Source organism: Sus scrofa, chromosome 14 (genome assembly GCF_054392235.1).
Source record: "Sus scrofa isolate SSC_HxYL_T2T_F1_AM1 chromosome 14, Sscrofa_HxYL_maternal_Yorkshire_Landrace_v2.0, whole genome shotgun sequence".
In the NCBI taxonomy this organism is placed as follows: domain Eukaryota; kingdom Metazoa; phylum Chordata; class Mammalia; order Artiodactyla; family Suidae; genus Sus; species Sus scrofa.
In genome coordinates this window covers 77,693,251-77,711,523 of record NC_139396.1, presented here as the reverse complement: position 1 = coordinate 77,711,523, position 18,273 = coordinate 77,693,251, and the positions used below count along the sequence as shown (strand labels likewise).

At 48.5% G+C, this 18,273-nt stretch overlaps 1 protein-coding gene across 3 annotated transcripts in view; it reads right to left on the bottom strand.

Annotated features, from left to right (window-relative positions):
- Positions 1–13,029, bottom strand: part of GNG4 (G protein subunit gamma 4) — a 72,709-nt gene extending 59,680 nt beyond the window's left edge. Inside the window, exon 1 of one of the 3 annotated variants that reach the window (XM_084996926.1) lies at positions 12,494–13,029. The gene's annotated coding sequence lies outside the window, so the exon portion shown is untranslated. The remainder of the gene's footprint in view (positions 1–12,493) is intronic. The other 2 variants (XM_021072990.2, XM_021072991.2) reach the window with 2 other exon arrangements.
- Between the last annotated feature and the right edge of the window lie 5,244 nt (positions 13,030–18,273).

The window sequence follows — 18,273 nt, the reverse complement described above, 5'->3', positions numbered from 1 at the left end:
TGGCATATGGAGGTTCCCAGGCTAGGGGTCGAATCGGAGCTGTAGCCACTGGCCTACACCACAGCAACACGGGATCCGAGCCATGTCTGTGACCCACACCATAGCTCATGGCAACGCTGGATCCCCAACCCACTGGGCAAGGCCAGGGATTGAACCTGTGTCCTCATGGATGGAAGTCAGATTCGTTTCCGCTGAGCCACAATGGGCACTCCTATGGTAGAAATGTTGGGTCATATGGTATCAGCTTGACCTTCAGAGTGTCTGGAAATTGAGGGCAGCCATGTGGGTGGTTCATCATGGAACCCAAATAAAGTCTCTGGACACCAAGACTTGGGTGAGCTTCCCTGAGTGGCAAAGTTCCCCATGTATCCTCAGACACTGTTTCCAGAAAACCAGAGCTGTCCATGACTCCATGGGTAGAGACCCACTTGAAGCTCTGTGTTTGAAAATTTCCTAGACTCTGCCCATGTGCCTCTTCTCTTGGCTGATTTTAATCTGGATCTTTTAGCCTAACCAAGTCTGTATCCTAAGTCATAATCAGGAGTTCAAGAGCTTCCAGCGAGTTCTGTGAGTCTTTCGAATGAATTACTGAACCTGAGTATGGTCTTGGGGACCATACTTGCAACGGGTGTCAGAGGTGAGGGTGGTCTGGTGGACTGCCCCCGAAGTTCACACTTTCCTAAAAAGAAATTATTTATAAACGGAACAAAGAATTAAAAGGAGGACAAAGGAAGAATTAAGCAGTTAAAGAAGGACTCTCCACGCCTCGTTTCCTCCTTGGCAAATGTGCAGGTGGACCACGTGGGCAAGGCAGCTCCCAACGTTCAGGAGAGGTCAGCAGCCTGCACACAGTGGAAAAGTGACAGTCTGACCTCCCCGCTCAGTGATGAACTCAGATTGTTTTCCCTTTAAAAATTGTCATGGCCGAGCAGAATCTTCAGAATTGGTCTTGGGGATGAGAGTCCACCTTCTCCTCAGATCGTGACTTTTCTAAAGCAGCTTCCTTTCTACCAACACTTGCCTCCTGATTCCTGGCTTTTGAGTGGTGAGCAGCAAAATCTGGGTTTCGTAACATTTCCTGGCCTTTTCCGGCTTCCAGAGGCTGCCTCCATTCCTGGCTTGAAGTCCAGCTCTACTTTCAAGGGCAGCAACATGGCACCTCCAATCTCTCTGACTCCTGCCCTCCTCTTTAAAGACACGCTTGATGACACTGAACCCACAAAATAATCCACGCTAATTCTCCCAGCGCAAGATTCCTTATCACATCTACAGAATCTCTTCTGCCCTTAAGGTAACAGATTCACAGGTTCAAGGTATTAGGGTGTGGCCATCTCTGGGGGGGGGGGCATTATTTTTCCTACCACAACAGTTGTCAAGGAATAAATACTTAATACAAGATTCTTAGAGTCTGCCGTGTAGTAGGCACTCGATAAATATCAGCTATTATTATTACTATTATTTGCTTGAGCAGAAACGCTCAGCCTAGGAAGCCTCCATCACTCATTGGCTCTGCCCCAACCTTTTCATCTGGCCAAATCCTGAGACTCTTCTGGAAGCCCTCCTCCCTAACCTAGGTTGGGTTCGGGGGGACCTATTCTTTCTTTCTTTCTTTGGTCTTTTTGTCTTTTCAGGGCCATGCCCGCAGCATATGGAGGTTCCCAGGCTAGGGGTCTAATCGGAGCTGTAGCTGCCAGCCTATGCCAGAGCCACAGCAACACGGGATCCAAGCTGCATCTGCGACATACACCACAGCTCATGGCAACACCAGATCCTTAACCCACTGAGTGACGCCAGGGATCGAACCCACAACCTCAGGGTGCCTAGTTGGATTCGTTTCCACTGTGCCATGACAGGAACTCCAGGGGGCATCTATTCTTAGTTCCATTTGGTGTTATAATCATTTGTCTCTCTCACTAGATTGTAAATTCCACAAGAGCTAGGATGATGGCTCCTCATCTCTGCACCCTGACCCTGGCATGTGGCCTACGGCAGTCTCCACACTCTTATCAACGATCAAGGGTCTGTTCCGATGCCTCAGCAAACAAGGTGTGACCCACAGGGTACCCAGGACCACAGGGTGCTGCTTTCTACCAGAGGAGAGCCGTGAGAGTCTGTGTTCTGGGGGTCTTCCTGCTCCACGCAGGGGCAGTTCTTTAGGGCAAGTAGCTGGTTCTCCCATGGAGGAGGCTCTCTCGTGAAATGCAGGGAAGACAAGATGCATGCGTTCATCCTGGCAAGTGTGTCGCATCCTGCAGGTGTGGCAGCCAGGTGGCCTTTGCTGGGAATCATGTCTCACAGCTCCAGGTGGGTGGGAGAGGCCAGCATGGGAAACAGGCCCCGGGATGCTTTGGCAGGTTGGGGGTTATCAGATGCCAGGAAGAAGGACCCATAGAGATCATCTGTTTCAGTGTTTGTAAAACTCAAAACCCAGATTCTCAGGCGCTAGCCCAGAGTGGCTGAATCAGAACATCTAGGGGTGAGGTAAGAAGTGATATTTCCGAAAACCACCCAAAGCGAGTGATTCTTTTATGCAGCCAGGTTTGGGAACCACCAACAGACCTACCCTGAATTTTACAGACTGTGCTGCAAATAGATGGTTCCTAAAACAGGTGTGTGAAAATGGAAGGAACAGCCAGGGAAGCTCATCATTAAGCAAACTTCCTGTGACACGGCCAGGCCATGCATCAAGACTATATGAAACTGGAGTTCCCGCTGTGGTGCAATGGGATCAGCAGTGTCTTGTGAGCGCTGGGATGCGGGTTCAATCCCGGCCCAGCACAGTGGGTTAAGGATCTGGTGCTGCTGCAGCTGCAGCTTAGGTCCTGACTACAGCTCGGACACACTCCCTGAGAACTCCATATGCTGCGGGGCAGCCAAAAAAAGAAAAAAAAAGAATGTATGAAACTGTGCTCAGGGAGCTGTGTCTCTAAGCCACCCAGGCTGCAGGAGAGCAGACCTGAGAGCCGTCTCTCTACTCGAGTGAGTCCCCAGATTTTTAAGATCCAGTCTCTCAGGGCACTCTCTGGAGAGCCCTGGGGTGGGTCACACGCTCCTGGACCAAGCTCTATCTGGCACCTGCTGCATGAGGAGCCGCTCAGCCCCACTGCCCAGCTCTTGGATGGGTGGGGCAGCCACAAAACAGTCAGGCTGTTCTGGACTGAGAGACAGCTCTGTGCTGTGTGCTGTTTTGCTGAGAGCCTCTGCCTCTGCCTTGAGTCATACTCCTGTCTGTTGCTGCCACCTCAGTAAACAAAGGGTGCTGTGGCCATCAAGCCAACAGCCACTGCAGCTGCCTCCAGCTGTGCACCCCGAGGGGATTCAGGATGGAGAGAAGCAGGGCGCTAGGCCTAGATAGTTAAGATGCATATCCAGGGATGATTTCAATGAGCCCAAACATCTTGCACTTTCCCGTATATAGAAAAGTGCTAAATTCCTTAACTTGAGATATTTTCTTCTTTAATTAACAGGAATCTTTTGATGTTCCCACTACCTGGTTTTTGTTGCAAAAACTCCTATATATCCTGGCTCCTCCTTGACTTCTTTGGAGCTGTCCATCAGAGTGATCTGAGAGGCTGCCTCCCTCCCAGGCTTAAGTCCTCAGTATGTCCTCCAAATAAAGCATAATTCTCAACTCTTAGGTTGTGCGTTTTTTTGCAGTCAACACTACCAAAGGCTCCTTTTGGGGAATGCAGCTTCCTTGTATGCTGGGGGTGTCAGGGGAGGAGACGGAAAGGGAACAAAGCCCTGTCCTGTCAAGGAGCATAAATAACCTGTGAGTCCTCCACATTTGCACTGCTTCCATTTTTGCTGGCTCCGCACAGATCAGCTACATTCATTTTACTTGTCACCTTAATCTTGGATCTATGTAGTAATCCTTCCAGGAACAGCGCGTTTAAAATCTGAAACAGTTCCCTGGCATTCCCTCTCTCCCTCCCTTGTATTATTTTTTTTCCCAAAGCACTGATTACATTTTGAATGCTTATTTATTAATTTGAATTATTTATCTAAATTACGTTTCATTTTCTGACTTATTACCACTGGTGTGATGCCTTGCAGAATTTATTGATGTAAATTCTATGTGGGTGGGGATTTTTTTTGGTTTCCCCCTCCACTGCTTGCCTTTCCCACTGCTGTATCCCTGGTAAGTAGAAGGTGCAGCGAGGAAAACCCAGCAAAACAGACAGAGTGAGGAACTGGGAAGAAAAAGAGAGTGAACCCCAGCATGGGGTGGGAAGGGGTCATAGCTAATGACAGAGGTCCAAGGAGAAGGCAGGGCAGGCAGAACCAGAGGGAGGCCGAGGTGGCCTGGGGCCCTGGGCCAATCTGTGGGTGGCTCAGGGGAGTTGCCATGGTTACTGTGCAGCCCAGCCAGGGCCCAGTCCTCCTGCCTCGGGCCACCAAAGCAGGATGAGGGGGTGGGGGTGGGTAGAGGGTGCCCAGGAGGTTTGGGGAAAATATAAACCAGGAACTTGCCCTTGGACAGAGACACATTCTCACTGGAAGGCTAATAAACTGTAACCCCCGATGTCAGCGTGGGTGAGACATGGTGTGAGCAGCATCAGATCACCTCAGGAACATGAGGGGGGACAAAGGAATCATAAACAAGAGGCAGGCCTGCAACTGCTTGAACGCAGAAGGAATGAGTCATCCAGGGAATCGGGGTGGCAGCGGTTTGCTGCTGCGGGTTTGCTGTTGCTTTGCAGGGACTGGCAGGCTGAGCAGCCTCAGGACTGCTGGGGGGAGGACAGGACGGGAGGGGGTCCTTTTAAAGGGACTTCTAAACACAAAGACCCGCTTTAGCAAGGGTATGCACCTTCCAGCATCACTTCTGTTTTGCCCCAAACTTCATATCTGTCCTCTGAAGCCTCCTCACTTTATTCCCTTCGGACCCCCCGGGAGGGCAGTCTCGCCTCTGCCTGGCTTCATCTGGGTACCAGCGACTCGGTCTCTGCAGCCAGACTGCTGCTCACCTGGATGGCACGTCCTCACTGAGAAGACTTGCTCAACTTGCTCCCCCACTAAATCAGGCCGTTCACTCTCTCCATCCAGGCCCACCCTGAAAACCCCGGGATTCCTCCCCGTCCACTTCTAGAAACAACAATGTGAGGGCCTGAGCATCCTAGGGACTAGTGGTGAGGCTCCCCGCCCTCTATCTCTGTTGGCTCCTCTGACCGCCCTGCTCAGCAGGCACAGGGTGCCAAGGCTGGGACCTGCCAAATCCTGCAGCCTGTCCAACACTTGCCCTGGACCCCCTAGACTTTTCTTTTTCATGTTCTTTTTGGCTTTTTAGGGCCACACCTGAGGCACATGGAGGTTCCCAGAATAGGAGTCTCATCAGAGCTGCAGCTGCTGGCCTACGTCACAGCCACAGCAATACCAGATCCCAGCTTCATCCTTGACCTATGCCGAAGCTTGCAACAATGTTGGATCCTTAACCCTCTGAGCAAGGCTAGGAATTGAGCCCGCATCCTCATGGATACTAGTTGGGTTCCTAACCCACTGAGCTACAATGGGAACTCCTGAGTCCCTAGACTCTTCCACAGGTCACCCAGGGGTCTTCATAACCTAGCTCCCATCTGCCTTTTCCACTCTCCCTACTGCACTTTGCTAACTCTGAGCCTTTGCACGGGCTCATCCCTCTGCTTGGAAAGCCCCTTCTTATTTGGGTTGAAAAAAGTGACTCGGTTTTCCAGGGTCAGTTTAAAACACGAGCTCATCGTCAGGTCCTTTCTGCACTCACTGCTCTCAGGGAGAACCGATGCTCCCAGCACCATAGCTTCCACAGCACTATAAATGCGGTTGTCAGAGCATTAACACGGGGTAAGGGAGCTGTTTGCACACACACTGGACTCGCTGGTGCGTGGATTACAGGTGGTAGTCACATATTCAGTAAATGAACATTTTAGATGCATTTGGCTTACATACAGACTTTTAGCAATACATCTATTACTATCTGCAAAATGTATGCATTAAAAAAGTCCCTCCAGGAGTTCCTCTTGTGGTGCATGTGGGTTAATGATCTGGCTTGTCTCTGTGCCCTTGCTGGTTTGATCCCCAGCCTGGTGCAGTGGGTTAAGGGTTCAGCGTTGCCACAGCTGTAGTGCAAGTCGCAGATGTGGCTTGGATTTGATTCCTGGCCCAGGAACTTCCACATGCTGATGGTGCAGCCAAAAACGGTAAAAGAAAAAAAGAGTCCCTCCACAGTGTCCAGCAATTCAGATGACCATGGTTCGCAGCAGTAATGAACAGGAAAAGCAGGGCAAGGCTGACAACCCCAGGAAGGCGGGTCATGGTGAGGATGGGCAGAACGCTGTGGCGACAAATCCCAGGGCCAAGAAAATGCCTGGGTCCAGGCTAACAACTGGCTTATTTCAGACACTATTTACTAAAACAAATTCGAGCATAAGGAATGGGTCTGGGGAGAAACTGAGGTGTTCAGAGGAATTCAGAATGCAGAGTGCACCTGGGGTGTGGGGGCTGGTCCCCGAGGCGCAGGATACACAGTGCTTTTGTCAACTGTTCTAGACAGTTCTAAGAACTTGGAGACACAGCAGAGTGGTGGCCGTGGGCGCTTGTGCTGCAACGTGGACAGACAGACAGAGCAAGCACAGAAAAGTCTGTAAGAAACAGCCAGAAAAAGACCCAATTCCACAAGATCCACCAAGGCAAGGAGGATGGAGAGGAAACTCCAAACCCTAAGTGACAGGGACATAAGGGAAAGCCACTCAGAGACAGGGACAGGGTGATGGGGTCACCCGGATGCCCAAAGGTCTAGGTCAGCAGATGACTCCAGCGACCCCGACGCTATTAGATAAAATTCAGCAGAAGAACAGAGGGCATGTCACTGCTGAAGGCCAGCTGACGTGTCTCTGCCTCACCTCATTCCAGAAAGAATGCGGTGGCTCATACTGCTGTCAGTTTCCCTTTGCTATTTCCCTTGAGGTTCAACACTATGGAAATCTCCACACAGCCTTTAAAATTTCAGAGCCTGTCTTTCCATCGGTGCCACATCTGCTTCCCCCTGCACAGACCTTCGAACATACACTTAGACACTTAAGTGATCTGTCTCCCCAACCAAGATGAGACTGTCCCTCATCCATGTGGCCCCACAGGTGTCAGAGGCTAAAGAAGCATCTATAGACTGTCAGAGCCCCTGGGTTGTAAGTGAAATCAACTGGGGCACCGAGAAAACAGAATTTTCCCAAGATCGATGGACAGAAACTAAAACCAAATAGGGGTTACTCATGCTGGTTTAACATGCCACCGGCTTTCAGCTCCAGGTGTGGCTGAAGAGTCTGCAGGAGGTCAGAATATGCCCCCCCAAAATATGCCACCCTGGCACAAGGATTATCTTGAACTGAAGGCAATTAAAAAAACAGCAGACACAGGAGGAACTCTCTGGACTCCCCCTTTCAACCTAAAAGCGGAACATCAATGTCCCTTTGTGAAGGTGTTTTCCCCTCCCTTCTCCCAGGAGAAGGAAAACAACCAGTATCTCTGGAGAAAGATGTCACCAAGATGGGTCTGCACTGAAGTTCCTGCTCTGGTGCAGTGCATTAAAAATCTGACTGCTGTGGTTCTGGTCTGCAGAGGTGCAGGTTCAATCCCTGGCTGGGGCAGTGGGTTAAAGGATCCTATGATGTGGCAGCTGTGGTGGCTTGGATTCAATCCCTGGCTCAGGAATTTCTATATGCAGTGGGTGTGGCCATTAAAAAAATCTACTATTAAAAAAAAATGGGCCTGTATAAATAAACTTTACTAAGATAACCCTTATCTGTCATCACTTTCTGCCACATATTTAACTTCCCACAACTTACTGTTCCTAGAAGCTCAAACCCCTTTGTCTTGTCACCCTCCCATAACTCATTTCCCTTTGTTAAAATGGTATACACGCTCTCAAGCCTAAATGATTCTTTGAATTTTCTCATCTTTCCTGTGAAGGTCCTGCGTACATGCATAGTAAACTTTTCCCCTTGTTATTCTGGCTCTTTTCTCCTGTTAATTGCTCCTGTCATCAATTTAATTCATAGGCCCCAGGCACTGAACATAAGAGGGTAGAGGAAACGTTTTTTTCCTCTCCTAGTTTCCATAAAAGGTATACACGGCACGTCCTCACTCCAGAGCAACAGGACAGGACAGATGCCTCCTCAAATCAGGCTTGAAAAACACAAAAGAGGAAGACACCAATTCTTGGGTATGCCCGGACCCTCATACAGGTAAGGAAAGAGGGCAAAGTGGAGGTCACTGTGATAGTGGATCCCACAGATAAAAAGAGGGGCATCTCTCCAGCAAGAGACTCAGACTGTGAGGGTCCTAGCACCACCCATTGCCTGCCATCCCTGTCTTTGCCTCTCCCTGTGTCCAGAACCTGAGCCATAGAGCCAGAGGGGCCATCAAGGAGAATAACCTACTGGTAACAGACTGCCCTTGGCAACTGCCATACATTGCTCTGCTTTCCATTCCCTCCCAATACCCCCTTGCTCTTTCCCTCCTGCTTTCTAATTCTGTTTCCCCTACGTGGACCTTAATACTTGTATATTGTTTTGGCAAAAATCTCTTGAGTTTACATATTCGTGTGATGAAATGCTGAAAGAAGTAAATACAGTTGAATTTGGGTGCTAGGCTCTGAAGGCACATTTGCTTTCCATGTTAACACCTCTTGCTGCAGTTGCAGAGGTGTTCTCATAAAAATTTTGGAAACAATTTACAAAGATTTCCTTCTTCCTAATGCCATCACCCTGCCCCACCTCCTCTGGTGGCCACTTGGGGAGGGGGTGGAAGGGAGGGCTCCACAGCTGAAAGTTAGACACAAGCACCAGGAGGAAGCACAGGGACTAGAAAAGCAGAAAGCCCAATTAGTGCCAGTTGCTAGATGGAGGGCTACTGCTCTGAGTCGTGCATGCATTTGATGTGGCAGAGAGGATGCTTCGGGCCCTGGAGGGATGTTTAAAGCACATCCTCTGTCTATTCTATCTACTTCCTTAGCTGCACAGCACACATCCTAGTAGAAAGTTAACCCAGCCCCCCAGGGAGAAATGGTTTGAGAAGTCAAAAGAAGAGAGAGGGACAAATCTTCACCTTTGGGAAGGACACGCATGCGCAGTTCCTGGGGCTGGGTCTCCTCCACACAGCTCAATTGCTCATCTCCCATTGCTATAGGCTTTTCCTTGGTTAGTTTAAAAAGTCGCCATCACCCACAAATACCCTGACAGAATATTCCTGGATAGAAAGGACACTGTGGTCACCATTGTTTTATTGCTCGAGAGAAATCCTGCAGGTATGTTGTGAGGATTAAATGAGATCATCCACATAGTGCATCCCAATGAAGCCTGGTCCTCCCTTCATCCCACTGCCTGCTGCTCCCTCCATGGTCTGGTCCTCCTAGGTTGGGCCATCGGTGACTTGCTTGCAGATACCTGGGAACCTCATGGCTTAAGGGACAGAACAGCTTTGTCATAGCCACATATACATCCTCACTTCTTCTTGGATACCCAAGGCCCATTCCACAAGCACCATATCTTCAACACACCTGCACCCCCCATCTGCACAAGACCTGCCTTTTTGTTTGCCAAGTTCCACCAGGAAAACGGATTGCACACCAGCTGCCACTTGACCTGACAAAAGCTCCTTGACAATTAAAGTGATTTGGAAAGCTCCAGCTAGCTTGTTGAATGGATCTCTTTTTAAGGACCCATTGTTTTCTCTTCAGTAATTTTTTTCTTTCAGCAGTACTTCTTGCCTCTACTTCTTTCCCTAAATGGAAATTTCTTTTGCATTTGTTTTCACTTCTGATCATTTGTTAAAGATATCTGGTTTACTCTTCTTATGGCTTAAACCAGCAGTTAAGACCTTTCAGTACTATTAGACTAATTTCTAAACTATAATCGATCTCCCTGTTTTTCTTTTCTGACACTCATTCAGCTTCTCTGATTTTACAATTAAAATTCCTTTGCTGGCTACTGTTGAAAGATATTTTTGCAGTATTTTTGGTATATTAAAGAGGTTAAATTTCAGTTTCTGATTTAAGAAAACTGACCCATCTCCCTACCTGAATCATAAACCTCTTGAGAAAACCATGACTCGAAAAGACACGTGTACTCCAACGTTCATTGCAGCACTATATACAATAGCCAAGACATGGAAACAACCTAAATATCCATTGACAGAGGAGTGGATAAAGAAGATGTGGTACATATACACAATGGAATATTACTCAGCCATTAAAAGGAAAGAAATAACAGCATCTGCAACAACATGGATTGACTCAGAAATTATCACGCTAAGTGAAGTCAGACAATGACACCAATATCAAATGCTATCATTTACATGTGGAATCAAAAAAAGGACACAATGAATTTCTTTGCAGAACAGATACTGACTCACAGACTTTGAAGAACTTATGGTATCCAAAGGAGATGGGTTGGGGGTGGGGGAACGCGTTGAGGGTTTGGGATGGAAATGCTGTAACATTTGGTTGTGATGATCACTGTGCAACTATAAATGTAATAAAATTCACTGAGTAATTTAAAAAATAAACTTCTTGATGCCAGAGTACATGCAGAGTGAATAAAGATACCAAATGAAAACAAGAAAAAATCTGCAAGATTAAACAACAGCACAGGCTCAGAAAGGTGTTCTGAGAACAAATCAGGTAATGTCTTAAAGACATTGATTCAAAATTCCATGAAGAGAGCCATCTACTAACCTGCATGGCATTACTGGGCATTTTCCCTTCTTCAAATATAACAAAAATGACACAAGGTAAGAAAAATGTGACAGTGACATGTGGCAATAAACAAATGAGAATGACTTGTCCAGTGGTCTTTAGCCTCCTCAGCCACTTGGGCTGCCTTCCTCCATAAGCAGTAGTTGTTCGGTGAGCGAGTGTGTGTGTGTGTGTGTGTGTGTGTGTGTGTGTGTGTGTGTGACATTATACACAGTCACTCCTAAGCCCATCCTCCTGACACAGCTGCCAGACACTTGCTTCCCCGTGACCAGAGGACAGCATCATCCAAGTTCCACCTGATATTCCACCATTTCCAAGAATGTACTGAGATTTGGGTGGGCTTCAGGGACTGCCATTTTGGCTTTAAAAACTGTAAAATGCTTATGGGAAAAGCTTTTTCCTTGTTTTCCTACCGTCGACATGCATGAGAAACTCAAAGGCAACTGCCTGGACAATTACGGCGCTCCTGGGAATGACCCTCTGGCAGTGCTTTTTTTCCCAGCCGGCCAAACATCTTGAGGCTTCCTCTGAGCAATTTTATTTTAAGGAGGCTGAGGACTGGAGCCATGTGTGGGTGGAGGGGCAAACATGAATCCCGTAGTCCTAAATAGTCATTTCAGCCTAATAACCCCATAGTGAGGAGCTACCTGCCAAAGCACCAAAATAAATTCTGTATTTACATTAACGCCTACTATGTACTGAGTACTACAACCAGGTCTTACCATGACTGATAACTGAGCCAACCCCACATTTCAAAAATAATTCACAGTTTACCTGTACCATCCTGTTTCTCAGGACTGAAGAAGGCTTTCCAAGGTAGCCTTTGGCAGGGAACAGGGCCAGATCAGATGGCAGGTGCCTCCCTTCCCCCGCACCATGCAAAGATCAGGAAAAGGAGTTCCCCAAAGAATCAAGAAGCTGGTCAAAGAGCCTGGGTCCCCTCCCTGCCTCTTTGAGGCATTTGCCGCTGACTGTGCCTGTCACACCCTGAGAAGGAAGCACCACAGTAAGGACTCAGCAGATGACAAGACTGACACGCTTTAAGGGGGAACACCAGCCCGGCCCAGCAGGCCTTCTGCTCTGACTGAAAAAAGGCCCTGTGGTAGCCCTTTGCAGTCCTGGGAGGCAGCAGAAAAAGAAAACCGGAGCTGGGAAGAAGGTAGGAGAACCGTGTCCATGATCCCTTTTATCACTTGATCAAAGTTTAACATTTTTGGATTTCCTAATAACTGGCCCAAGAGACACAAAAATAAGCAAGTTCTCTTTATTTTTATATTAAGAAGTTTTTTCCAGTCATACCTCTATCCACCTTCCAGCCTCTAACCCTCTTCTTATTATTTCCAAGGTAATTAAAAAAAATCAAACCAAAGCTCCCGCAATGCCATTGCGCGCCCGCGCTGCGATCGCAGCTCATTTCAGCACCAGACTCGGGGACAGACGCCATAAAAGAAGGGAAACAAACCCGTGCCCCGTCTTCCACTGTGGCCCCCGGGACCGCTCCCGAGGCAGGTGTCCCGGGTGCTGGAGAATTAAGAGGGCTTCTTCAGGCCAAAAACATTTCCCCAAATAAAATGACCAACTAGCCACTCCATTCGTTCCATTACGGTCCTCTTTAGCGGGGGACGTCCCTGCCGTGAGACTAGCGAACAGCCATGACCTATCTAGGGAAAGGGGGTCCCCAGGAATCTCCCTCGCCTCAAGCCGGAGAGATCGGGCGGCTCTGACCCCTAGGAGGCCCCTTAAACGTTCCGAGTTGCCGGTCCAAACCTGCGCTCGGGTTTCCCTAGGGCTCGGCGGAGTGTCCCGGGTTCGAGGAGCTCCTGCACCGGCCAGCGCTGGGCCGCCGACGCCCACCTGTGCGGACGCCCAGAAGGCCGGGCTAGCTGCGGGCCGCCAGCATAACCACAGGTATTTGCGAGCTTCCACTGACAGCTGTAGGACGACCCAGGCACCAGAACCGTCTCTCCAGTTCCAGAGACTTTCCCGCCCGAGTTTCCCTTTCGTCTCTAGCTGGGCTCGAGCTCGCTGGAGCAAGGGCTGTGTCATAGCCCACCCGACACGCCCCTGTCGGCCAGCCCTCCGGCGGGGAGCCCACTTACCCTACCCGGGAGCGCGGACCGAGGGCGCCGCTCACGCGCTGGCTTTGTCTCCGGCGTGGTGCACGCGAGGGGCTGCCAGACCGATCGGCATCGCTCCGCTTCCGGGCGCGGGGCTGAGGGGGCTCCGGCTCCGCGCCTCGACACTGACGGGCTCGCGGAGGAAACGCGCGCCCCGCACCGGCCCTCCCCGCCCCCGGGGTCTCCGCGCCGCGTCACCAGCCCCGCCCCGTCCCGCGCCTCGCGGGCCAGGCGGGGAAAGACCACGTGAGGCCGAGCGGGGGCGCCGGTCCCAAGCAGGTGCCCCGCGGGAGAGTGCAGTCACCCAGACGCCAAGTACTTTGTCTGCTCAGCCCCCTGTGCGTGCTCCAGGCGCGCGTCCATGTGCAGCGGGGGCAGAACGCGTGTCCCCCGACCCCCGAACCCTCGCGTCCACGTCGGTCGCGCCCCCTCCGTAGCAGGGTCTCGCAGGGCGCCCGGGAAGGGCCGGGAAATCCCGCCTGCCGCCGCCGACGTCACGGATGCGTCATCGGGGCTCCCGCACCCGGGCTCTTTTCTCTGCCCGTGCCCCTCGTCTCCCAGCCCGGACCCCGCGGCCAGCTCTGCGCGCTCCCAGCTTGGCCTCGCGCCCCCTGCCCGGCTCAGCTCTCCGCCTGGAGCGCGCGTCGCCCAGGGGTCGGGGGAGGGGAGATGAGAAGTGGAAGCGGGGTCTTGGCGCCCTGGTCCTCGCTGGGTGCTGGGACCTGAGCCTTTGGCATCCTCACCCTTGCCTGAGGATTAGATCCAGGGACCAGCCAGGCTAGGCGCGGCTTTTACATCCATCCGTCCAAAGAACACACAATATACCCTCCCCCACCCCCAAGGGGGGCGATGAAAGGTGAGATGCTTACTGCCCATAAAAATTCACAGGGCATCGTCTCTTTTTACCGGGCAAAGGTTAACCCTGACGTTGCTGAGTTACAGGAAAAGAAGGGACGGCCACGCCAGCCCTAGGCTTTGAGAGTGATGCTCTCCTCCCGGCCGCGACCGGGATGGCGGGAACACAGTCTCTGTGTTAGTGGAGAGCTGTTTCCGCTGGGAAATCCTTGGCGACACCTCATTCTTTTTGAATTGTAAGCGTTTGGCGATAGAAATATTTAAAACCTCTCCATTATTATAGTCCTTTTCCTTTAGGGAAAACAGCATAAGTGCCTTTCATTTTCCATCTCCTGGTAAAATAATGCAAAGTCTTTGGAATAGGGAAGCTACATAACACTTCCAGCCGTGTTAGCAAGATTGGCAGGAAAAGGAGGCCGATATTAATTCCTTTATAAGAACAGCAGAAAAATGTGGTTAACAATTAGCAAATATTTCTTGAAAATCTCCATTTGCCTCCTTCCTCCACCATCAGCAGCAGTTCCTTGCGGTAAATAATACAATGATCTTCTTTCTTACATCTCTGATCCTCATTGACTTGACATTTGCCCCAGACAAATATGCACCTTCAAAGAAAGCAAATGCAGAGGTCAGAACAGGCCCCCTGGGGCCAGCAAGCATCTCACACAGCTTTTTTTTCCCCCCAGCTCAGAAGTGCCCATTTAAGGCACAGAGTTAAAATGTGATAAAATGATGCAGCCAGTAAATACCCACTGCACTGACCTTTTTTATTTTTTATTTTTCAGGGCCACTCCTGTGGCACATGGAAATTCCCAGGCTGGGTGTCGAATTGGAGCTGCAGCTGTTGGCCTACACATCAGCCATGGGAACTTGAGATCCAGGAGATCTGAGCCAAGTCTGCGACCTATACCACAGCTCAGGGCAACGGGATCCTTAACCCACTGAGTTGGGCCAAGGATGGAATCTGCATCCTCATGGATACTAGTTGGGTTTGTTACTGCTAAGCCACAACGGGAACTCCTGCACTGACCTTTTTTAAAAAGTGAGAAATATATATATATACACATACTGCATTTAAAATTCAACAAATCCAAAACCGGGCTCGTTATTTCTACCCCCAAATCTATTTCTCCTCTATTTCCTGACTCAACAGGCACCACTCCCCACTTGGTTGTCTAAGGCAGACTCCTCAGTTTCGGTATTATCCCAACTTCCATCTCAATCAATCCCAATTAGTCGATTGTAGAAATCAATATCGACCCTTCCAGGTTTCTCACTTCTGTCTTTTTATAATTTATCACAACATCCCTTGAGGTAGGATTGTGTCCATTTTAAAGAGAAAGAAGAGGGTCAGTCTAAGCCAGTGGTTCCAGCCTGAATCCCAAGACCAGCAGCATCAACATCCGTGAGTACTTGGTAGAAATGCAAATTCTTAGGACATACCCCAGCTCTACTGAATCAGAACCTCTGAGCATGGAACTCAGCTCTCCAGGTGATTCTTTTTTTTTTTTGTTTGTTTCTTTTGCTTTTTAGGGCCACAACTGTGGCATATGGAAGTTTCCAGGCAAGGGTTCCAACTGGAGCTGCAGCTGCTGGCCTACGTCACAGCCACAGCAACATGGGATCTGAGCCTTGTCTGTGACCTACACCACGGCTCACAGCAACGCCGGATCCTTAACCCACTGAGCAAGGGCAGGGATTGAACCTGCAGTGTCATGGTTCCTAGTTGGATTCATCAACCACTTCGCCACGAAGGGAACTCCCAAGTGATTCTAATTCTATCACTGGCCATCACCCAAGACTGCTGCGTTGATGAGAATTCAATTAACAATCACGCTAAGGGAAAAAAAAAAAGGGAATTTTATTTGAACCCAACTAAAGATTATAACCCAGGAGACAGACTCTCAGAAAGCTCTGAGAACTGTTCTACCTGTTAGAAGTCAAAGGCACAATCATGTACGTTTTCAAGACAGTAGACCATGTATCAAAATGACATACTGATATTTTACACAAGGTCCACTGAGGATGTACAGTCCAGGTAAGCCCACACCAAGCACCAAGTTACCATGTCCCCCTACAGAGTTGGGAAAGCACGCTATTCTTTTCAGAAGTTACAGTGATGGAGTCAGAAGAAAGGGGGAATTCAACGCTCTTTATGGTCCCACAGGCACTCCCATCTTTGAGAAGTTCTGGTTAATGTGTAATGCAAATACACAATGCACATTAGGGGGAGAGGGGAGAGGCCCAAACGGACAGAGAGAAAATTTTGTGGTTAAATTTTCTCATCCTGCCTTAAAGTGTAAATTTTATTTCATCACCTGCAATCGCCTGCCACCTGGCTCCAGATCCCGGCCATTCATTTTTCTTCCTTTGTCCCTGCATCTCTGTCTGATATGGATATAGCCACTGTAGATTTCTCAGGTTGGTGTTTGCATGATGTATCTTTTTTCATCCTTTCATGTTTAACTATGTAATTACATTAATCTGTATCTTTATTCTTAAAATGGGATTCTCTTCTTGTAGAGCTGGATTCGATTTTTTTTTTTTTTTTTTTTTTTTTTTTTTTTTTTAAGGAATGCACCTGTGGCATATGGAAGTTCCCAGGCTAGGGGTCGATTCCAAGCTGCAGCTGCTGGCCTTTGCCACAGCCACAGCCACAGCAACTGGGGATCCGAGCTGCATCTGTGACCTACACCAAAGCTCATGGCAATGCCAGAAACCTAGATCTCTTTGAGTAGAAACCTTCTTATGGATCTCTGTGCCACAAATTCCCATTTCTCAGCCTCCCCAGACTCTAATCTCTAGCCTTCATCACAAGATTTCTGTATTGGTAAGATCCCCTTCTGCACTGGGGCTTGTAAGTGCCCCCAGGCAGAAGGCTGAGGCAATAAAGTCTTCATTAGCCTCTTTCTCAGGGAGCAACACTGAAAATCCTTGTTCCATAGTATCTCTAGTTTCCAGTTGTTTAGGATAGCAGGTAAGCCTGATCCCAGTTTCCCAGAGTGGATGGAGCAGAAGTTCTTGGACTATCTTTTCACTTTAATTTCCCCTCATCCCTTACTTTGACCTTATGTCTATGACACACCGCTTCCATGTCCTGCTTTCTTAACCTTTGAGACTTGGCCACACTGGTTTCCTTCCACCTTGGCCCAAACCTAGTAAATTTCTATTTTCTTCAAGATTTGGTGAAATCACTAGCATCCCTGGGAAACCTGACCTGTTTGCTCCCCCACTTTCCACTTTAGTCAGTCTGATCTACAAAACCTCTATTATAAAATATGTTCATTGTATCATATATATATATATTTTTTGTCTTTCGCTCGTTTAAGGCCGCACCCATGGCATAAGGAGGTTCCCAGGCTAGCGGTCTAATTGGAGCTGTTGTCGCCGGCCTATGCCAAAGCCACAGCAGTGCCAGATCCGAGCCATGTCTGAGACCCATACCATAGCTCACAGCAATGCTGGATCCTTAACCCACTGAGTGAGGCCAGGGATGGAACCTGAAGCCTCGTGGTTCCTAGTGGGATTCATTTCCACTGCGCCACAATGGGAACTCCTTTTTTTTTTTTTTTTTTTTTTGTATCATAACTTTTTTAAAAGACATGTCTCGCTGCATCATTCCATGAGTTCTTTAGGAGCCTACCTTATAAATGTTTGGGTTCAGTATGTTGTAGAGGCTTTAAAAATGTTAAGTGGGACTCCATGTTTCAGGGGACATCAAGAAAAACCATGTGCTTATTGATCTGCTTACTTTTAAATATCTGTAAGGATTTGGCAAAGGTGATTTGGTGTTATGACTGGCCCCCCTTAGGAGGTAAATGACCAAAAGGCTTGGCTTTTGAACATTTTTCCTGGATAAAAAGTTTTCAAGGATCAGTTGATAGAGTGATAGTTAAAAACCGCAAAATATTGTGTGATATGGAGTGATTTACTGCTCAAAGAAAATACAAGAATTACCAACTGAAAGAGACTGTTGCTTCTGGAACAGTTCATCTCTGAGTGGTAACCAGATTTTTGGACTTAAACAGGGGTCTAAATGAGCCTTTTTTGGTGGATCTATAAAAAGCTATTGTGATCCCTGAATGGATATGTGTACACAACACTATCATTCTTATTTTTATGTATTTATTTTTTATTTCCGCTTTTTTTTTTTTTTTTTTTAGGGATTGCACCTGCAGCATATGGAAGTTCCCAGGCAAGGGTTCAAATTGGAGCTGCAGCTCCTGGCCTATGCCACAGCCACAGCAACATGGGATCCGTGCCATGTCTGTGACCTACATCCCAGCTCATGGCAACACCAAATCTTGAGATAAACATGGAAGAACTGTGGCCTATTGAAACAGAGGACAAGAAAGAGGGTCCTCTTTGGAGGAAGCCAAATAAATTCACTCCAAGGTATGGAGTTTCTCAGCAAAAAAGAAACACGAGGAAAGCGTGTAAATTAAGATAATCCAAGATTGGGCTTCAGGTTCTGTGAAAGACATTATCCAAAGATAAGGAAAAAAATTTTTTTAAAAAAGCAAAGAAACAAACATATAGTATGTATGAGACATACATACTATAGATCTGTCCACT